Source organism: Microcaecilia unicolor, chromosome 8 (assembly GCF_901765095.1).
Source record: "Microcaecilia unicolor chromosome 8, aMicUni1.1, whole genome shotgun sequence".
In the NCBI taxonomy this organism is placed as follows: domain Eukaryota; kingdom Metazoa; phylum Chordata; class Amphibia; order Gymnophiona; family Siphonopidae; genus Microcaecilia; species Microcaecilia unicolor.
In genome coordinates this window covers 133619331-133643159 of record NC_044038.1, presented here as the reverse complement: position 1 = coordinate 133643159, position 23829 = coordinate 133619331, and the positions used below count along the sequence as shown (strand labels likewise).

The window sequence follows — 23829 nt, the reverse complement described above, 5'->3', positions numbered from 1 at the left end:
TTAGGAAAAATAATTTGTCTTTTTGCAGATGCTATTAAGATGTGCAACATAGAGAAAATGCTGGAAGGAATAGAAGCCATGAGAATTAATTTAAGAAATGTTGAACAGTGGTTGACTGGTTGGCAGCTAGGTTTCAATGCCCCTGGTAAGGGATCAGAGCCCACAAAGCAGGACAGAGATCATTAGGTGCTCGTATCCTGTTATTTCAAAGTAGGGAAATAGTACAACAATATGGTGACCAGAGCCAGAGGAATGCAGGATGCAAAAGGAGAGTTAAATTTAGTATTCAGTTCTGGAGGCCTTACATAGAGAAGGAAAAAGATAGAATTATTTGGTCTAGGGAAAGGTTACATCAATAGTGCAGTGCCTGCATCAGAATTATAAATCTAAACCACTACAGTGCCCGGTTAATTTTCACACCCTTGTACATTTTTCACTTGTTCAATAATTATACACCTTACAGATAATACATCATCACAGAGGAAACTAATTGAATTGCTGAGATTGATGTCCCCCCTTTTATTCTAGGCAACATTAGCTTGCAAGAGTTAATTCTGTAGTTTTCTCTAATGTAAATTTATTTGTTCTGGTTCTGCCATCTTCCAGCCTTGTTGTCTTGATCATTATTCTGCATAACTTTTACTGTTATTGACATTGTACCATCTGATCACTACTTCATTACAATTTATGAGTTAATGTTCCATACTTAAATTCCAGCTTTGTTTAATTCCTCAGGACAATTTTTCATCTCTGCTATTGACATTGTACCATGTGATGACTCCATTTCTACAATTTGTGGGTTCCTCTAGTTCTATATTTAACTTTGTTTGTTGCCTAACACATAGCAATTTTTCATTCCTGCAGCTTTTATAATGTGTATAAGCTACTGGCTCGAACGCTGTTAGATTACTGCTGCTGTGTTATTCAATTTATACTTTGCTCTCGATACCCTATAACCCACATATTTATAAAGGAGTTTGAACAATGGGATTTCCCTTTTCTATATTGCTCTACATACTAGTGCTACATAATATATATTGATGGCTAACAGTTTTCCTCATTAAGCTTGATATCAAAGCACTGTTCCCCTCTTTTGATCAGCAGTGGTTTTTATAGCATAAACTCTTGCTGTTACTTCAAATCTGTTAATCATTTTTCCACTGTGTGAATGTATGTACACTGATGAAGATTGGTGACAGTGCTCTATATCAGTTAAATGCTATATTCTAATTTTAATAACAGGTAACTGGGTTTTCTACTAGTTTATTCAATAACCTGGTTCCTTTTACCAATACTGGTTAATAGCGCTTGTCTTGATAATGGTCTCTGATATATCCTATCTACTATTGGGACAACTATCTCCCCATCTTTGGATGAAAATACAAATTTTGTTGTGTGGCAACAAGTGCCTCCTGAAATCTAATTGACCCACAACTGGAATTCCTACAATTGTGACTGCCTTAAAAGTCCTTTTTTCCCCCACTATTTCTGAGCACATAGATATCATTTACATCTGATTTATTCTGCCACCATCTATGGCCATGGCTCACAAACCATTGTAGTCAAAAAATGGGAGACTCCACTCCTTTGGATTCTTCCTCACTGGACTCTTCTACCTCACATTCTCCGCTTCCTCCTGAGGATTCCCTGATCACCAAGGCAGATTTTTTTAGAACTGCTGGGAGAAATTTTGGATCCTTTCATGTGCAGATGACTTCAGCTATTAAAGATCTCAAGGTAAAGCTTAAATCTTTGGATGAAAGAGTGACACAAAATGAAATACATATAGTTGATCAGATTGATACAGTTGCAGTTTTCAAACTAAATTCCACAATCTTGACATACTCAGCAAGGAAGTCAAATAAAAGCAGGATGACCTTGAGAATAGACAATGACGCTGTCTTTTACTTCAAACAATAGAAGCTCTCCTAGAGTAATCATTGCTTGTTTTCATAGCTTTCAGGACAAGCAGACTCTTATGACAAGCATCAGAAACAGAGACTCCATTAATTTCCAAGGAGTGGACATCAAAATCTTCTTTGATTTGTCACAATTCACGCTACATCGATGTTAGGGACTTTCGCCCTCTAACCCACTACTTAAGAAAAAGGGCATCAAATACACGTGGAAATTTCCATTCGCTCTGGCTTTTGAATGGCAAGGACGTAAACAGTATCTTCATACTACTGAGGAACATTCACTGTGGGTGAATATAGTCTTTGGAAAGGAAAAACCACCCTCATCTCCTGTCTCTCAATCAGACTCATACAGCTGGCAATTGAACACCCCTAAACGTCAGAAGACTCCTAAGGATCGGCGTCACAACTTGACCAACCTACTGAATGATAATAGTATAACAATGAACACTACTACTCCACTGTGATGTACCTTACTTAGTATTTGATTAGTTCTAACTTGCCTGTTAGCCTCTTAAGCATGGGGGATTCGATGTTAACTCATATCCTTTTGATAATTGTTGATGTTTGATATACTATGTTGCTATCCTGTTTATTTTCGAACAAGAAGGCCGGCCATCTTCCGACACAAATCGGGAGATGGCCGGCCATCTCCTAAACCCGGCCAAATCGGTATAATCGAAAGCCAATTTTGGCCGGCTTCAACTGCTTTCCATCGCGGAGCCGGCGAAAGTTCAAGGGGGCGTGTTGGCAGTGTACCGAAGGCGGGACAGGGGCGTGGTTAAGAGATGGCCGGCTTCAGCCGATAATGGAAAAAAGAAGGCCGACTCTGACGAGAACTTGGCCGGCTTCACTTGGTCCATTTATTTTTAGGACCAAGCCTTCAAAAAGTGCCCCAAATGACCAGAGGCCACCGGAGGGAATCGGGGATCACCTCCCCTTACTCCCACAGTGGTCACCAACCCCCTCCCACCTAAAAAAAATTAAAAATTATTTTTTTTCCAGTCTGTATGCCAGCCTGAAATGTCATACCCAGCTCCATGACAGCAGTATGCAGGTCCATGGAGCAGTTTTTAGTGGGTGCACTGCACTTCAGGCAGGTGGACCCAGGCCCATCCCCCCTACCTGTTACACTTGTGGTGGTAAATGTGAGCCCTCCAAACCCCCACAAAAACCCACTGTACCCACATGTAGGTGCCCCCCTTCAACCATAAGGGCTATGGTAATGGTGTACAGTTGTGGGGAGTGGGTTTTGCGGGGCTCAGCACCGAAGGTAAGGGAGGTATGCACCTGGGAGCAATTTGTGAAGTCCACTGCAGTGCTCCCTAGGGTGCCCAGTTGGTGTCCTGGCATGTGAGGGGGACCAGTGCACTACAAATGCTGGCTCCTCCCACGACCAAATGCCTTGGATTTGGCCGGGTTTGAGATGGCCGGCATCGGTTTCCATTATCGGCGAAAACCAATGCCGGTCATCTCATACCCGGCCATCTCTGACATTTGGCCGGCCCCAACCATATTATCGAAATGAAAGATGGCCGGCCATCTTGTTTCGATAATACGGTTCGTGAGACCTCTTTACGGCGCCGGCCTTAGAGATGGCTGCCCATATAGTTGGCCGGCCCTGTGCGATTATGCCCCTCCACGTAACTCATATCTTTCTGTTGACTTTTCATGATTGATATACTATGTTGCTATGTGATCCTACTTTTTTTTTAGTTATGCAGGATTGTTGCTCCAACTGTTGATCTTGTTTGCTTTCTAACCATGTACATTGGTTAAAAATGTTTTTGAATTTTAGAGGCTGGAGGTAGGCATCTCCTGGTTGTTTATACCACCTCTCTCTCTCTGCTAAGGTATTTGGTTCCCTAGTGTACTCTTTAAAATTTCAATTTTCTTCTGGTTTTTGACTATACATATTCTAAAATTTCAAAATGTTATAGTCATAATTTTATTTTGTTTTAAATCTTCTTTTCTCTCTGATAGTGAAGCTTCTTATCTTTCTTTATACTACCCTCCATCAGGAAGGGAATTTTTCCATGGCCACATGTTTTTGTGCTTTTTCATTTCACCAGAATGATTAGGTTTGTTTCTTGGAACATTAATGGGCTAAATCATCCCGTTATTTATTTATTTATTTATTTATTTGTAGCACTTGTACCCCACATTTTCCCACCTATTTGCAGGCTCAATGTGGCTTACATTGTACCGTAGAGGCGATCGCCAATAGCGGTATGAGCAAATACAAAATGAAATTGTGCTAGAGTAAGGTTCGTGCATGACAGTCAGATTTAGGGATCATAAGGAGGAAGGAGGTAATTTATGTCCAATCAAAAACATAAAAAATGTATGTTTTTTTAAACATATAACTTTGGCTGTTTTGTAATTAAAATGGACAAAGTAATACATACATCTGGCCTGGATTTCACCTTAAATATGTATATGGTAAGTGTCATTGCTTACGGCATAAATGCTTTTGAACATAAGACTGGTCAGTGTACGATGACCGCAAAGAAGGAACAACACCATGTTTTTTCTCTGTCATACCATGAAGTAGTGCAAACGTCAACTGAGTTAACAGTTCCATTCCTCATTTCATAGGTTAGTCTTACATCACAGGGCAGATCTAAAATTTAGGGCCCATAGACACAGAATGGAAGAAGAGGCTTAGAGATCCAGCCCTTAACGTTCTTTTCTAACACCACTACAAAGTAAACCAGTCCAAGCTGGGAAAGTCTGTATATCTATCCCTTTTGACTATGTCAGCATTTGAATCTGAGGTCTTGCTATCTAATGTTGTAGCAAAAATGCCTCAGCTAATGACTTCTCAGTGATAGTAACATAGTAACATAGTAGATGAGGGCAGAAAAAAGACCTGCACAGTCCATCCAGTCTGCCCAACAAGACAACTCATGTGTGCTACTTTTTGTGTATACCCTACTTTGATTTGTACCTGTGCTCTTCAGGGCACAGACCGTATAAGTCTGCCCAGCACTATCCCCGCCTCCCAACCACCAGCCACGCCTCCCAACCACCGGCTCTGACACAGACTGTATAAGTCTGCCCAGCACTATCCCTGCCTCCCAACCTCCAGTCCCGCCTCCCACCACCGGCTCTGGCACAGACCGTATAAGTCTGCTCAGCACTATCCCTGCCTCCCAACCTCCAGTCCTGCCTCCCAGCTCTGGCACAGGCTATTACCCCCTTCATAGCATACCTATTCATACCCAATAAATCAGGATGACTCTTATTCTCTGTAATAATTATGGTGCTTTAGTTTCAAGGCCAATCATCTGGACACTAAAAGCTTGTCCTATATGTCATCAGCTCGCTAGTTTAAAACAGGAGCTCAGTAAACTAAAGGAGGAATTAGATGCACTTAAAGCAGCTTCAAAGACTCCACAAAATCATACTGCACAGAATCAAACCAAATTCACACCATTGCCTCAAAGGATAAAACCACCTAAAAATAGATGGTTCACAGTAGGCTCGGGCAGACTTCATTATGTGACACACAAGCATCCGCCCTCACAAGTGTTGCCCCTACAGACTTCTCAGTGATGGATGATAATTTCATTGATCTCAGGTTTCCAGATTGTTCTACTCATTTACAATATTCAGTTCTTTATTTTTTTCAAAAAACATGGTTTTTGTCAAGGAACAGAGAGTTGACTTTTGGAACACAAGAGAAAAAAGCATATTCCCAAGTTTCTCTCCATCTTTGGAAGGTCCAGGCAGTCTAGCAAGGTGTTCCATTGGTTATACTCCTGATCAGCTTTTTAAGGTCCTGTCACTCTTTGATCTGCACAGCATTTGGCTCTTGGCATTCTTTAGCCGAAGAACTACATTCACATTAAGCAGAAAGGGGTGCTATCAGCTCTACAGAAAGGGGTGTTATCAGCTATGATAGATTTTAATATCTGATGATAGTCCTATGATAGATTTTCTTCCAGAAACTCACCTGACTGATGCAGAGCATGAAAAATTGCAAACTGCTTGGATTGCTCAGGTATTTTACACCTCTTTCTCAAAATCAAAAAGAGGAGTGGCTATTTTAATTGCAAAAGATTGCCCCTTTTTGTATTAGACTCTGCCATACATGACCCTGAGGGAAGGTATATTATTGTGATTGGGCAATTGGATGGTAACTATGGAGCTCATTTTCGAAAGAGAAGGACCTCCATCTTTCGACATAAATTGGAAGATGGACATCCTTCTCCTAGGGATGTCCAAATCGGTATAATCGAAATCCGATTTAGGATGTCTTCGACTGCACTCCGTTGCAAGGACGGCCAAAGTTTAAGGGGGCGTGTCGGAGGCGGAGCGAAGGTGGGACTTGGGCGTGCCTAACACTTGAACATCCTTGACCCATAATCGAAAAAAACAAGGACGTCCCTGACGAACACTTGAATGTTTTCACCCGGACCTGTTTTTATTACGACTAAGGCACAAAAAGGTGCCCAAAATGACCAGATGACCACTGGACAGAATCAGGGATGACCTCCCGTTACGCCCTCAGTGGTCACTAACCCCCTCCCACACTCAAAAAAAAATCTTTAAAAACATTTCGTGCCAGTCTTAAATGTCATACTCAGGTCCATGACAGCGCATGCAGGTCCCAGAAGCAGTTTTAGTGGGTACTGCAGTGCATTTCAGACAGGCAGACCCAGGCCCATACCCCCCCCCCCCACCTGTTACATTTTTTGGAGGAAACAGCGAGCCCTCCAAAACCCACCACAAACCCACTGTACCCACATATAGGTGCCCGGCTATGGTAGTGGTGTATAGTTGTGGGTAGTGGGTTTTTGGGGTGGTTTGGGGGGGGGGGGGCTCCGCACAAAAGGTAAGGAAGCTATGTTCCTGGGAGTATTTTATGAAGTTCACTGCAGTGCCCCCTAGGGTGCCTGGTTGGTGTCCTGGCATGTCAAGGGGACCAGTGCACTACAAATGCTGCCTCCTCCCACGCCCAAATGGCTTGCATTAGGACGTTTTTGACATGGACATCTTTGGTTTTGAAAATCGCAGAAAGTCAGAAACGTCCATGTTTAGGGACATCCAGATTTATGGATATGGACGTCCCTGATGGTATTTTTGAAACGAAAGATGGACGTTTCCCTGGATTTGGACATTTTGCAAGGATGTCCAAATCGCAACTTGACAACCAAACAAAGCAAACTGCCAGTCAACACAGCATTGTGAAGTTTGCTGAGTAAGCTTGGGAAGCACTTATGTAAGGTAATATAACCTGATTGTTCATTCCACATCTTTGTCAACTTATTATCTTGCTGACCTATAGGAGTCCCTTGACCCCTGATGCAGGCGTTTGTACGCCGAAACATGGACCGTGTCGGGTCTCCATTATAAATAAAGAACTACATTTTTCTCAATCCTGAAGGCCCAGTGTTTGCTTTGTTTGGTTGTTCTTGTATACTGTATTCCCTCTCTTTTGTGACTGTATACCCCAAATCGCAACTTGGACATCCCTTTCAAAAATGCCCCTCCACATAACCTTAGCTAATCTATATGCTCCTATTAATAACTTCTTTTCTTTTTTTAAGAATTTCTTTTGTATGTTAATTCTCTCATTAAAAGGCTCTCTGTGTTTGGGTGGAGACTTTAATTGTGCCTTGTTATCTTTGGACAAATCTGAAAATAATTTTAAGACTAATCCAACTAACAAGATTATTTTTCAAAATATAAAGGATTTATCTCTTATAGATATCTTGGTCGTGCTGCATGCAAGTGAGAGAGATTATTCGTTTATCTCTGTAGTCCATGATTCCTTTTCTAGAATAGATTACTGGTTCATCTCTTCCTCACTTCACTCTTCAGTTCAGAGTGATCCATTGGCACCCAATATCTCTCAGACCTTGCACTGGTGAGTTTCCACTTAGACAATCTAAGAGACACTTCTTTGCTTCGATAATGGTCTTTTAGCAGAGAACTTATTTAAAATCTTGTGTTTATACAAAAGCTAATCTCGGACTGGGAGGAATATGTTCACTTTAATTATACTGATGAAATACATTTGTTTACTTTCTGGGGTGCTTGGAAGGCAGTCCTTTGAGGGCAAAGGACTATCATCAGATATTAAAAGACAAGCAAAGACATAATTAGATGACCTTCATGCCTCATTAGCTACTCTTGATTCTGATTATAAATGCACTAAGAATAAGCATACTTTCCAGGAACTTTTTATGGGTTAAACAGCAGATAGCAGCTCTTGAAACTGAATGAATAATTTTTTATATGAATATGACTAAAAGCACTTTTTTCGAGGGTGCTAATAAATCCTCAAAACTACTTTCTTGGCAGTTGTGCCATATTAAACTTTAAATGATGTATTGAGAAAATGAAATCCTCTGATGGCACTGTGACATTCTGCACCCCTAACATTCTGAATTACCTGTTCCTCTTTCTTCAAGGTGCTATACACCTCTCATTCATTCTCCATAATAGACACTATTAAATCTTGGCTAGATAAATTAGAAATTCCTTAACTGAAATCTGTTCTTCGATCTAGTATTGACAGACCTTTTATGTAGATGGAAGTTCACTCAGTGATTACAAAATTGAAAAGAAATAAGGCAACGGGTCCTGATAAACTTCCAGCAGAATTGTATCAATCTCTAGCTCTCCACTTTGTTCATTATTTAACTGATATTTTCAATAACAGAGGCCCAGTGCTTACCTGAGTCCTTCTACTCTGCGAGTATCACAATTATTCCTAAAGATCAGAAAGACCCCACTCTCTGCTCTAACTATAGACCTATTTCCCTACTGAATACTGACTACAAAATATTTACTAAGATCCTCAGCCAAAGACTGGAGTATGCCATCACAGAGTGCATTCACCCTGATCAAACAGGATTCATCCAAAATCGATATGGTTTGGATAATATTAGGTGCCTCATTAACATAATTTCTAAGAACACTGAAAACCTGGTGATCCTCTCTTTAGATGCTGAAAAGGCATTTGATAATGTTGAATGGCCTTATCTATTTTGTGTCCTCCAGAGTTTTGGTTTTGGTCCATACTTTTTGTCCTGGATACAAGCAATATACCTAAAACCCTCTACATCAGTTACCGTTAATGGTGCTCTTTCCCAGTCTTTTCACTTACACAAAGGGGCTCATCAAGGATGCCCTCTTTCACCAATTCTATTTGCTTTAGAGCTGGAACCTTTAGTTATCTTCATATGATTGACTCAGATGATTCAGGGTATTACTATTAATGGCAAGATCCACAAAATCTCTTCATATGCTGATGACACATTAATTTACCTGAGTGACCTTCCCAACTGTATTTCTGATTTTTTTCAGTTATAGCCAAGTTTGGATTCTATGTTTGGTCTTGTCATCAACTTCAATAAATCTATCATTATGCCCTGAAAACCACACTCCAGATTGCAACATACCTTTCCTTTACCTTATGGACCTAGGTATAACTGTTTCAAATCCCATAGATCGTTTATATGATCTTAATTATATGTCACTCTTGCATTCCCTACAACTAAAAGATCTGTCCACCCAGAACCCTTACTACTTCTTTTCTTGGTTGGGAAGAATTAATATTTTTAGAATCTTCATATTCCCCAAAATCTTTTTATTTATGAGCTTGCCAATGTCTGTTCCCAGAAATTTCTTTGTGAAATTAAGATCAAGCATCATGTTATGTCTGGTATGAGAAAATGCCCCTTGTTAAATCCCATCTACTTTTTACACCCAAACAACTCGGCAGTTTGGGCCTACCAAATCTGGAATGGTATTATTGAACTGCTTGTTTAAAAGTGCTTCGTTGTTGGATAAATCCCTTTGCTTAGTCTCATTGGCTCTGTTTGGAGGAATCTCTAACCTCCCCTTATACCCTCTTAGCTTATCTTTTTGCCAACACACATAATTGGTGTCCATTGTTATGCCATCACCCCATTATTCCTTCTGTTCTTAGCTGGAGGAAGGTTTGCTCTCTGAAATCTATTTCACCTGCCTTTACTCCCCTTACGCCTCTCCTGGCTAACTCTCATATAAGGACTTTGGGCTTACCTATTGATTTAGCTAATTTTCCTTTGGCCAAGTTATTCCTGCATGGTAATCTACGGACTGTATCTGATATTTTCTGTACATTCCAAATGAAGCTCTCGCTCTTTCAGTAGTTCCAAATTTGCCATTTTGTTTCCACTGCTGTTCCTATTGAATGCATTACTCATGCATTGTCATTTTTTGAAGAGGTTCTCTTTCAACGTCTCTCTCTAAAAAAACTTTATAATCACACTTTTTAAAAAGCACTTTTCAGACTCTTTCACCCTACCGTTTTCACTATGTTGACCTTTGAGAAAAGCTAGTAGGAAAACAATCAAGAACTTCTGGACTTCGGTACGGTCTTATTCTTTCCACTCTTCTATCTCATTGACACTTACTAAAACTCAACTGAGAATTCTCTACTCTACTTATCTCACTCCCCTTTGCATACACAAATCTGGCAGGTGGCACTTCAGCACTCTCCTTTCAGTCCAGAACATACACAGTATATATTAACACTTGATCAGTTATCCGATAAAGAGTGGAATTTGTTGTGGCCGCAGCATTCTACAATTTATATCTATGAATTATTCACAATAGCAAGCAATTTCCAATCATGTATATACTTTACAGTAATAAACAATCATATATATGACTCGATTTCTATCTAGAGCATTTGAGGCAAGTTGCCTAGCCTTTTTGAGTCACACAGTTCTCTGTCTTTCTGCCATAATCATGCTGTAGCTTTTTGCTCCACCTGGGGCATAAACTGCCGACGTGCCCAGGTGCTAACATCACAGCATCTTCCCTCTGATACCCGTTGACTCTCTTTCTTGAAGCCTTCAGCCTCTCTATTCCGTCCAAGTCTGAGGTAGGCTCCGCTGATCTTCTGCTAATCTGGCACTGGCCCCCCTCTGTACAAGAGGGGAACTGCCCTTGATCTTAGACATCATCCATTCCATTGCTAGCATGGGACAACAACCACATGACCTTTGACCTTGCTTTGGTCTGAAACATAGTGCTGTGTTCTCTTTCAGGCTAGGACCCACCGCCTGTGAAATGCTGCGACAAGTCCCTACCTCCTTGATATGGGGTGGGTGGGGTGGGAGAGCTGTGGGAGCAGCAGGCTAAAATGGTGAATGCACCTTGCAGGCAGTGCCCTTCTTGCTCCCAGTGATCATCTCTTTCCCCACCTCCCAGACTTCCTGTCTTGTTACCTGCCTCCCTATAGGTCCTCTATTCTTTAGTGCCTCCCCCTTACTTATCCCTTTCCTAACTTGCTGTGCTTGCAGCTCTTCTATACTTCCCATCACCCTCCCCCTCTCCCCTATTCCTGCTGTGCTGGGCCACCGCCCGTTTGTGCTTGTGACCACCTAATGCTAGGTCACTGTCCTTAAGTGGCAGGTGCAGTCCTCTCTCTTACGCTTGAGGGGATGCGCCACCCAGGAAGATATGGTATATATGTGGTAGACATGTTCAGTCTTTTTGGAAAATGATAGTTACTTACATTTCCAATTTAATTCATATTGACATCCCAATGGACCCAGCTTTCATTCTCCTTGGAATGCCTCCACTCTATTTAGCTTTTCATAAACATTTAGTTGCTTATTGCCAAAATTTGCATTGCACAGAAATGGAAAGATTCAGCATTGCCCTCCAAACATTTCTGGTTAGATAAAGTTTGGAAAATTGTTGGTTTGGAAGGATTAGTCCGGCTATAGAAACGTAAACCCTGGAGATACTTCTTCTTTGGGCCCCTCTCTTTGCGTATAAATTTTTCTTTTACTACATGCTATATATTTTAAAACATATACCTGTACTGTTCTGTGGATTATGCTTCCCTTCGTGACCTTCTTGGAGTACATTTCTTCTATCTTCTCTTTCTTTATTGTCTGTTACTATTGTTTTTGTTTTTATATATGGAATTGGTTATTAATTATATTTTGCAGCCTTTCTGAAAATGCTTGTACAATTTATAATGTTCATTATTTGATGAAAATAAATACCAGTCACTGTGGTAACACAGATATCCATATGACAAGATTTGTATGATAGGCTACAATTGTAGACTCAACTAGTTGGTTTTCTCTAGCTGGTTGCAAATTGTGTAATGCATCAAAGTCATAGTGGAAATTTATGTACTCCTACAGCAGAGTTTTTCTAACTGGCTGTGCACTTAGCACTGTTTGTGTGATGCCATGTTTGTATTCCTGGCTATTTATCCAGGGCTTGGAACATCTCACAGCAAATTCAGGCAAGTGGTGGCAGTATAGCTTGTAATTTCGGAGGTTAACATGTGAAGGGCAGTTCTATAACTCAGCTCCTACACCAGTAATTGGCTTTTTAACAAGCATAGGATCCATGCCTAAATTTTACATGCAAGTCGGAAAAGGGGTTACAGAAATGGAAGGACAATGGGCAAATTCGGGCGAGATTTTTAGTTAGGTGCATAATTAAATCATAAAGGGGCTCCATGCCTAAATATTGGCATGGGCAATTGTACCACGTTTTTATTGGTGCAAATGGCCACACCTAAATGTAGGTGCAAACCCTAGGCTTAAGCGCTATTCTATTAGCTATGCCTAAATTTAGGCACAGTTTATAGAATACCTCTGTGCGCTTTTTTTTCAGCACTAATTTTTTAGGTGCTATTTATAAAATTTCCTCCATAGTGTGTAACTTGCTAGGGGGGCACATATGTGGGTGGAGCATAGGCATGCTGTGGGCATGTCTTCAACTTTTAGACTTATTTTATAGAATACTATCAGTTACACACTTTGCATGTGCATTTAGATGAGTCAAGTTACCCCTGTCATTGATCTGGCATAAATGGTCACACCTAAATTTAGGCATGCCAGTTTGGACTTACACTAGTATTCTAAATGGTATATTTGTGCACAGATGTCATTATGGAATTGGCATACAGTGAGCACTTGGAGGTAACCAAGATATAGTATTATCCTAAAGTGTCAAATCAGTGCTGGACATATTTAACACTAGAAAACGCAGCCCTAGAAGACTATAACTGTGTGTAAATTCAACTCTTTTTGAGAACCTGAAAATCAACTTTTCAAAACCATTTAAGCTTGTGTTGCTGATAGATTTCTTGCAATACTAGATACTTTGTTGACTCATTGGCTCCATGTGGCTATTTAATACGGTTTCTTTATTCTTCTTATTGTTTGTTTATTGTTCACATATTGTCTTTGCTTACAGTTCTCTTGTTTACATATTTTGAACTTCTTCATTTTTATAGTAAAGAAAAAACGTCTGCTTTTTTTCTTTAGTAAGCAGTATTTAGTTGAAGGAAACAAGCATAAATTGCCTTATACTGCTACAGTTTGGAGAGTCCATTAATTTTCCACACTATTTTGTCAAGAGAGTGAGCTTACCACAGTTCAGCTATATTACAAAAACAAATAAATATGTGTAAACAAAGACCAACTCGTGATAATGGAGGTCAACTAGATTTAGCACAGTCAGCATCGATTCACTTGTTAAAACTAATATATATCACCTTTTTCTTGTGTTAGGTAGGGCTAGGCCTAGTCAGCACAAGGGAGAGTTTCCAATGTGATCACTTTATTAAGGCAACCCCAGTGCTTAAGCTGCACAATCTTAAAAGATTCAAGCTCAACTGGTCTCCTTTCTTAGGTGGGATTCTTTTTCCCCCCTTTATGACCTTCCTGATGGCATGAAGTGTCATGGGCAGGTGGGGTAGGTTTCTTCCTAGTCCTCAGCAATTCATTTGGCTGTCTTTGAGGAGGATCACGAGCCCCATCAAGGCACTTAAAAACCCTTTCTGACAGAGAGACACCTCTTTGACCTGATTTGTGCAGAATTTTCTACCCCCCAACCCATTCGGGAAGTAGGGCAAAATAGGAAGGTCATATTTTGCAAAATTAATATGAAAATAAAAGGGGAAGGAGGGGCAGCTCCAGAAATACGAAGATCGATATTCAGTGTGATTTATCTAGGCAGAAATAGCTCCTGGCTGGTTACATTGCCTGTTCGAGGCTAACTGGTCATTTTCAGTGGCACTTAACCAGTTAGCACTGCTGAAAATAACCAGTTAGTGCCAAAATCAAAACCAGCTATTTTGTGGGCATTCTGGAGGTAGAGTCAGCACTTGGCCAGTTAAGTGCCAATGTTCTGCACTTATCTGGCCAGGTTAACTGCATAAACAGGACCTCATAAAAGTCAGTCCTATCCTTATGCAGTAACCCTTAGCTGGTTACTTGCTGAATATCGCACTTAGAGGGTCTTTTACTAAGCCGCAGTAGCGTTTTTAGGCCACGGTAGAAATCAGCTGCCAGTAAATGCCGAGACACCCATTGGAATATAATTGGCATCTCGGTGTTTACCACCAACTGATTTCTACTGCAAGCTAAAAACACTACCACGGCTTAGTAAAAGACCCGCTTAACCAGCTATGTTTTTGTGTCCAAATGAGGCCTGGTATTAAATTTCTGGGTTTAGTGCCAGCAGCAGTCAGCAAAACGCTGATTGCCACCTGCTGAATATCGACTCCATGGTGCTTAATCAGGCCAGGTGCAAATCAAATCTAGTGCCATATTGATAAAGGAATCCAGGAGCAGCTATGTTGTTTTTTTCCCCTGAAAGGATTTCTATATTTATATGAGATTGCATGACACCAGTTGTAATGCTTAATGTTATTTGTATTGCTGTGACTTGGGTTTTATATCATCATAATTAGGAAAGCCTAAGCAGAAGGAATATATTTAAATAGCAAAGGAAATTGTTCAGTGATTGTGTTCCAAAGATAGTATTGCTTTTGATCACAAAATGGTCATATTATACAGTTTCCAGTGGCTGCAGAGAGGAGCCTTTGGCACTCCCCGCTGTCATTCAGTTTGGGTTCCACCCACTTGCACATCTCTAAATATTTGTGCTCTAGATTGCTGTTTACCCCAGGTCATTTGTGAGTGGAGATGTTTATATGCAATAAATCGTGGTACGGTAAACTCATGAGTTAGTTATGGAGCTCCTTGCCCTCACAAATTAACACTGAGAGAAAAAGCGGGGTTCAGTTGTCAAAATGCTCTTGAACAGATAAAATACCTTTAGACAAATTTTCATTTGAACCTAATGGGCTAGGTTTTGAGCTGAAAATTTTCCTAAATTTAGATGGACAGACTCTAAGTGGATTAAGCACTGCTATGAGTTTGACTAAAGTTGCCTAAATTTAGCTATTAAAAGGCAATTCTATAACAATTTGCTAACATTTATACACCAGTTGCACACCTACAGTGGGGGAAATAAGTATTTGATCCCTTGCTGATTTTGTAAGTTTGCCCACTGACAAAGACATGAGCAGCCCATAATTGAAGGGTAGGTTATTGGTAACAGTGAGAGATAGCACATCACAAATTAAATCCGGAAAATCACATTGTGGAAAGTATATGAATTTATTTGCATTCTGCAGAGGGAAATAAGTATTTAATCCCTCTGGCAAACAAGACCTAATACTTGGTGGCAAAACCCTTGTTGGCAAGCACAGCGGTCAGACGTCTTCTGTAGTTGATGATGAGGTTTGCACACATGTCAGGAGGAATTTTGGTCCACTCCTCTTTGCAGATCATCTCTAAATCATTAAGAGTTCTGGGCTGTCGCTTAGCAACTCGCAGCTTCAGCTCCCTCCATAAGTTTTCAATGGGATTAAGGTCTGGTGACTGGCTAGGCCACTCCATGACCCTAATGTGCTTCTTCCTGAGCCACTCCTTTGTTGCCTTGGCTGTATGTTTTGGGTCATTGTCGTGCTGGAAGACCCAGCCACGACCCATTTTTAAGGCCCTGGCGGAGGGAAGGAGGTTGTCACTCAGAATTGTACGGTACATGGCCCCATCCATTCTCCCATTGATGCGGTGAAGTAGTCCTGTGCCCTTAGCAGAGAAACACCCCCAAAACATAACATTTCCACCTCCATGCTTGACAGTGGGGACGGTGTTCTTTGGGTCATAGGCAGCATTTCTCTTCCTCCAAACACGGCGAGTTGAGTTCATGCCAAAGAGCTCAATTTTTGTCTCATCTGACCACAGCACCTTCTCCCAATCACTCTCGGCATCATCCAGGTGTTCACTGGCAAACTTCAGACGGGCCGTCACATGTGCCTTCCGGAGCAGGGGGACCTTGCGGGCACTGCAGGATTGCAATCCGTTATGTCATAATGTGTTACCAATGGTTTTCGTGGTGACAGTGGTCCCAGCTGCCTTGAGATCATTGACAAGTTCCCCCCTTGTAGTTGTAGGCTGATTTCTAACCTTCCTCATGATCAAGGATACCCCACGAGGTGAGATTTTGCGTGGAGCCCCAGATCTTTGTCGATTGACAGTCATTTTGTACTTCTTCCATTTTCTTACTATGGCACCAACAGTTGTCTCCTTCTCGCCCAGCGTCTTACTGATGGTTTTGTAGCCCATTCCAGCCTTGTGCAGGTGTATGATCTTGTCCCTGACATCCTTAGACAGCTCCTTGCTCTTGGCCATTTTGTAGAGGTTAGAGTCTGACTGATTCACTGAGTCTGTGGACAGGTGTCTTTCATACAGGTGACCATTGCCGACAGCTGTCTGTCATGCAGGTAACGAGTTGATTTGGAGCATCTACCTGGTCTGTAGGGGCCAGATCTCTTACTGGTTGGTGGGGGATCAAATACTTATTTCCCTCTGCAGAATGCAAATAAATTCATATACTTTCCACAATGTGATTTTCCGGATTTAATTTGTGATGTGCTATCTCTCACTGTTACCAATAACCTACCCTTCAATTATGGGCTGCTCATGTCTTTGTCAGTGGGCAAACTTACAAAATCAGCAAGGGATCAAATACTTATTTCCCCCACTGTAAATGTACAGTGCTCTGACATTTTTGTGCCTAAGTGTACACTTACCTTTGAAAATGCCAGTAGGGTGCCTAACTAGTATTCTAGAAATATGTGCTGAAATGGCATGGGGGTCCTTTTATAAAGGTGCGCTGAAAAATGGCCTGCGGTAGTGTAGATGTGTGTTTTGGGTGCACACAGAATCAATTTTCAGCGCACCTTTAAAAAATGCCTTTTTAAACATTTTTGCCAAGAATGGACATGCAGGAAAATAAAAATGACCATGCGTCCATTTTGGGTCTGAGACCTTACCACCAGCCATTGACCTAGCGGTAAGGTCTCATGCAGTAGCAGTCTACGCGCTGTTGATTACCACCAGTGCACCAGAAAATAAAAATATTTTCTGATGCACCTAGCGGACACGTGTCAAAAATTAAATTACCGCAAGGGCCACATGGTAGACAGGTGGTAATTCAAAATTGGGTGCACATAGGCGCCTACGTGACTTAGTAACAGGGCTCCATAGTGCATAATTGTAAGGGGGGGGGCTGTCACGTGGATGGGCCACAGTTGGGGCTGACATTTACGAGGGCAGCTTACAAAATACTGTAAGTTGTCTGAATGCCTGCTACATATAGGTGGTCTCATTTACATCAACTCTGTCGGGTGTACTTGTGTGTGCCTAAATGTAGCTGCATTACAGGTATATGCTAGTTCTCTATATGGAAACTTGCGTGCCCCACTGTCCATACAGTATAGACGCTCAACCTGCGTTACTGCAGCTCCTAAATAGAGGTGCCCTGTGGTAAAATTGCTGAAAATCAAGAAACTTGAATTTGACAGCATCTGGGAGGAAGGAAAAAAGACAACAGTGACACCTACAGATAGGATTCAGGTACACACTTATTTGGTTAGGAGGAAACCATGGGTGTCTTTTACTAAGACGCGCTCACGTTTTTAGTGCACACTAAAATTGTGGGCGCACTAAACGTTAGAAACACCCATAGGAATACATTGGCGTCTCTAACGTTTAGCGCGCCTTAGTAAAAGGCCCCCCATGATTTGTACACAGTCATCAAGGACTATTACTGCACTGTCAGGCATTATAGGGAAGGAGGAGGATAGAATAATAATGGGGGGAAATGGCTCAAATGAAGACCCTTAGACCAGAGGCTCATTTGAATTAGGTTCTGAGTTGTAAACCCAAATGAGCAAAAGGAAGCCAATAGTAAACATATCAAGAGAATCTTTGTAATATAGTTACTAAAAAGTCAGGATATCCAATATTGTATAAATATAAAAAAAGCTACTGGGAGTCTTTTAGGAGCGGTCTCTTTAGCAAATATCCCATCATCAGGCTGGATTATGTAAAACATCTCAATACTAAAATTATCTTCAAATATTTCACAAAGCCTCACCCCAACAAGATTATACTTCCAAGCAATTGCATCCTATGCAATTCTGCTGCTTGCATATGGAATGCTTATGTAATCAGGCTTCTCTGCCATTCTCCTCCTGGGTACAATCCTAACATTTCCAGTCTTCCTCCTAGCCAGGCAATTGCAGAACCACACTAGCATGAGATTAATAAGCATAAATCCATCAAAGGAAAGTCTTGCTTGCATTACACAGAAGGTGGTCTATGGGGTACAACACTGACTGCATTTCAGAGCCAACCGGATGGGCCTTGGTGGGCTTTATCTGTCATCATTTACGGTGTTACTGTGAATTCTTTCTGAGACATGTGCTTGAATAGTGCTTGTGGCATTTTCTTTCTTATTTTCTCTTTCTCTGCAAGACTTCTCAAGATATGCAATAAGCAAATCCATTTTGCAGTTACCCTGCATAACATGCACAGGTGATTTCAATCACAAATTACACCTTCAGGATTGCCCGCTGCTCTTTCCCTTGTGATTTCTATCACAGCAGGTTAAAAACAATCACCTGAACCTAGCTTGAAGTTCTCTCTCTCTCTCATGCACACACATATTATAATGCGCTAACTGTAGCATAAAATGAATAATTTAAGCAGCAGAGATTGATTATAGTGAGATTATTAAATTTAGATCCAAACTTGTTTTTGTCATAAGAACAAAGTGTTGCCATACTGGGACAGACCGAAGGTCCATCAAGCCCAGTATCCTGTTTCCAACAGTGGCCAATCCAAATCACAAGTACCTGGCAAGATCCCAAAACAGTACAATACATTTTATGCTGCTTGTCCTAGAAATAAGCAATGGATTTTCACAAGTCCATCTTAGTTTTTAACATATTTTATTGATGACACAACATAGGAACACATAGCAAACAATAAATTTGAACACTTACAATACGTATCATTGTGTATAGAAAACTGGAATGAACAGGGCTAAAATGACAAGAAAGCTGTTATCAAAGAGTTTTTCAATATGAACTCCCTCCCCCAGCTCCCACCCAAAAGCGTGCCACTTGAAACCTAGTATGAAAGAGAGCCAATCAACCAAAGAATAAACTTAAAAAGAAAACTCTCCAAAGCAATTACCCAGATAGGTGCTAGACACCAGAGGCGCTGAACTACCCACAAATAGGGGGAAAAAGGCAGAAGTGGGCAAAAGGCTTGTGTTCTTGAAGCCCTTCGCCCAAAGAGATATTAAAGGTAAAAAAAATTTTTAAGCCATCCCAGAGCAAACCCCGCTAACCTCCCTAAAGGGAGTTCACTACAAAGCTATGAGCTTGCAGAGCCAATGATTTTATATATGGCCCCCAAATGGAAAGAAAGCATTTTCTACGCCTGGGAGAAGTTCACGTTCCTCTACGCTCCAACAGCATGAGGTCATATAAGTATATAAGTAATGCCACACTGGGAAAAGACCAAGGGTCCATTGAGCCCAGCATCCTGTCCACAACAGCAGCCAATCCAGGCCAAGGGAACCTGGCAAGCTTCCCAAATGTACAAACATTCTATACATGTTATTCCTGGAATTGTGGATTTTTCCCAAGTCCATTTAGTAGTGGTTTATGGGCTTGTCCTTTAGGAAACCATCTAACCCCTTTTTAAACTCTGCCAAGATAACCTCCTTCACCATGTTCTCCGGCAACGAATTCCAGAGTTTAATTATGCGTTGGGTGAAGAAAATGTTTCTCCGATTTGTTTTAAATTTACTACACTGTAGTTTCATCGCATGCCCACTAGTCCTAGTATTTTTGGAAAGCGTGAAACCTGTTGTGCCAACGCCAATAGTCTGGCTCTTCCAAATCCTCAAAGTAACCTTTTTTCTTAAAATACAACCCTTGCAAATCAGTTCCCAAGTTCATCTTAATAATGGCTTATGGATTTTTCTTTTAGGAAGATAATCCAAACCTTTCTTAAACCTCGCTAAGCTTACTACTTTTACCACATTCTTTGGCAACAAATTCCAGTGTTTAATTACAAAATGAGTGAAGAAATATTTTCTCCAATTTGTTTTAAATTTACTACTTTATAGCTTCATTGCGTGCTCCCTAGTCCTAGTATTTTTGGAAAGAGTAAATAAGCGATTCACGTCTACCCGTTCTACCCCATTCATTATTTTATATACCACTATCATATCTCCCCTCAGCCATCTCTTTTCCAAGCTGAAGAACCCTAACCTCTGTAGCCTTTCCTCATAAGGGAGGAGTTCCATCCCCTTTGTCATTTTGGTTGCTCTTCTTTGAACCTTTTCTAATTCCAATATATCTTTTTTGAGATACTGTGACCGAAATTGAATGCAGTACTCAAGATGAGGTTGCACCATGGAGTGCTACAAAGGCATAATAATATTCTTGGTCTTATTTTCCACTCCTTTCATAATAATTCCTAGCATCCTGTCTGCTTTTTTGGCCACCACCACACAGTGACACCTAAATCTTTTTTTTTGATTACTGACGCCTAAGGTTGACCCTAGCATCAAGTAACTATGATTCAGATTATTCTTCCCAATGTGCATCACTTTGCATTTGTCCACATTAAATTTCATCTGCCATTTGGATGCCCGATCTTCCAATTTCCTAAGGTCTTCCTACAATTTTTCACAATCCGCATGTGTTTTGATAATTTTTGAATAGTTTTGTGTCATCTGCAAATTTAATCGCCTCACTCGTCGTTCCGATTTCCAGATCATTTATAAATATGTTAAATAGCACCATTTCTAGTACAGATCACTGCGACACTCCACTATTCTCCCTGCTCCATTGAGAAAAATGACCATTTAGCTGTAACCTCTGTTTTCTGTCAAATAACCAATACCTAATCTGCAGAAGGACATTGCCTCCTATCCCATGACTTTTTAATTTTCTCAGGAGTCTCTCATGAGGAACTTTGTCAAAAGCTTTCTGAAAATCTAGATACGCTACATTAACTGTCTCACCTTTATTCACATCTTTATTCACACCTTCAAAGAAATGAAGCAAATTGGTGAGGCAAGACTTCCCTTGGGTGAACCCATGTTGCTCTGTCCCATTAAACCATGGTTATCTATCTAGCTTATTTTCAAAAGGGACGGACGCCCATCTTCCGACACAAATCGGGAGATGGGCATCCTTCTCCCGAGGTCGCCCAAATCGGCATAATCGAAAGCTGATTTTTTTGCGTCCTCAACTGCTTTCCATCACGGGGATGACCAAAGTTCACGGGAGTGTGTCGGCAGTGTACCAAAGGCGGGACAGGGGCGTGCTTAAGAGATGGGCGTCCTCGGCCGATAATGGAAAAAAGAAGGGCGTCCCTCACGAGCATTTGGTTGACTATACTTGGTCACTTTTTTTCACGACCAAGCCTCGAAAAGGTGCCCGAACTGACCAGATGACCACCGGAGGGAATTGGGGATGACCTCCCCTTACTCCTGCAGTGGTCACCAACCCCCTCCCACCCTAAAAAAACAAAATTAAAAAAACATTTTTTCCAGCCTCTATGCCAGCCTCAAATGTCATACTCAGCTCCATCACAGCAGTATGCAGGTCCCTGGAGCAGTTTTTAGTGGGTGCAGTGCACTTCAGGCAGGCAGACCCAGGCCCATCTCCCCCCACCTGTTACACTTGTGGTGGTAAATGTGAGCCCTCCAAAACCCACCCGAAACCCACTGTACCCACATGTAGGTGCTCCCGTTCAATCCCTAAGGGCTATGGTAGAATTGTACAGTTGTGGGGAGTGGGTTTTGGGGGGGGGGGTTGGGGGGCTCAGCACTAAAGGTAAGGGAGCTATGCACCTGGGAGCAATTTGTGAAGTCCACTGTAGTGCCCCCTAGGGTGCCTGGTTGGGTGAAGGGGGCACCTATATATATGGGTTTCTGGTCAGTTTTGGAGGGCTCACTGTTTCCACAATATGATACCAAAATATACAAAGACTCTAGAAAACAAAACTTCAAAAGAAGTGCTCTTGAGTGGAGAAAAACCCTCAAAAACCTGAGGCAAACTGCCACAGGTTTAGAGCGGGGTTACTAACAATAAAAGTAACACTCGCCTGGTTCTATCACTGGGTACAAAAAACTCCACAAAACAGAACAGCTGAGCGATTTCTTGCTCTTCAGCTGAGCGTATTTGAACTACCTTTCAAGTAAGCATAATCTTTTGCTCTTACAAATACAAACTACTAAGTCTGATTCTTAAATGCTGAAACATCAACTTATAAATCTACAGCATCAAAAATTGAAATCACTTAGCTTGATGGCATAGATAAAGCACTCCTATCTTAATGTTCAATGGAGGCCACCACCGTTACACCCCCCCCCCCCCCCCCGGTTACACTTGTGGTGGTAAGGGAGCTGTGCACCTGGGAGCAATTTGTGAAGTCCACTGCAGTGCCCCCTAGGGTGCCCGGTTGGGTGAAGGGGGCACCTATATATATGGGTTTCTGGTCAGTTTTGGAGGGCTCACTGTTTCCACCACAAGTGTAACAGGTGGGGGAAGTATGGGCCTTTGTCAACCTGTCTAAAGTGCACTGCACCCACCACTACACTACTCCAGGGACCTGCATGCTGCTTAATGGACCTGGCTATAACATCTGAGGCTTTCATAGAGGCTTGTGAGTACTATATTTATTCACAAGTTTGGGGAATAGGAGGGGGTCAATGACCACTGGGGGAGAAAGGGGGTCATCCCTGAACCCCTCCAGTGGTCATCTGGTAGTTTATGGCACCTTTTGTGTCTTATTCGTTAGAAAAACAGGTCTAGACCAAAACGTTAAAGGTTTCACCTTAGATGTTTTGATTTTGTTCCATTAAGGCTGTAAAATGTCAAAATGTTAGGCACACCCTAAGCCTGCTCTAATCCCACCTTTCAGACACCCCCGACATGCCTCTTTGTGATTTGGATGCACCACAGAAGAAATGCCTAGATAGACGTCTGCAAAAAAGGTTTCAAAAATACTGATTTGGTCGTTTTGAGAAGAAATCCATCCAAATGGTTCTTTATGACACTTTTTGACCATTTTTCTTATTCAGGGCTAGGTTCCTCCCAGTACTCCTAGCACATCAGGTGTATGATCTCCAAGCAGTGTGTTGGATCTATACAAGTATAGATCGCTAGCTTTATGCGAGCCTCATAGAAATTTGATGGCAGATAAGGGCCAACTGGCCCATCCAGTTTGCCCTTCCTCAGCAACCACTAACTCCTCCTTTTCCTAAGGGATTCTGCATGCCTGTCCCACGCTTCCTTAAATTCTGACACAGTCTTCATCTCCACTATCTCCACCGGTAGGCCATTCCATGTATCCACCACCCTTTCCGGAAGGAACATTTTCTTAGATTCCTCCTAAGCATATTTCTTCTCAACATCTTCCTATGCCCTCTCATTCCAGGATTTTCCTTCATTTTAAAAAGGCTTACCCCCTATACATTGATGCCACTGAGGTATTTAAACGTCTCTATCATATCCTCTCTCTCCTGCCTCTTTTCCAAGTTGAGATTTATAAGCCTGTCCTCATGTGTTTTATGACAGAGACTGCATACCAATTTTGTATCCACCCTCTGGACCGACTCCTTCCTATTTATATCTTTCCATAGGTGCAGTCTCCAGAATTGCATACAGTACTCTATATAGGGCCTCACCAGAGACTTATACAGAGGC

At 41.5% G+C, this 23829-nt stretch overlaps 1 protein-coding gene across 1 annotated transcript in view; it reads left to right on the top strand.

Annotated features, from left to right (window-relative positions):
* TENM2 (teneurin transmembrane protein 2) overlaps nt 1–23829 on the top strand; it is a 1250894-nt gene that overhangs the window by 363349 nt on the left and 863716 nt on the right. The gene's annotated exons all lie outside the window — the stretch shown is intronic.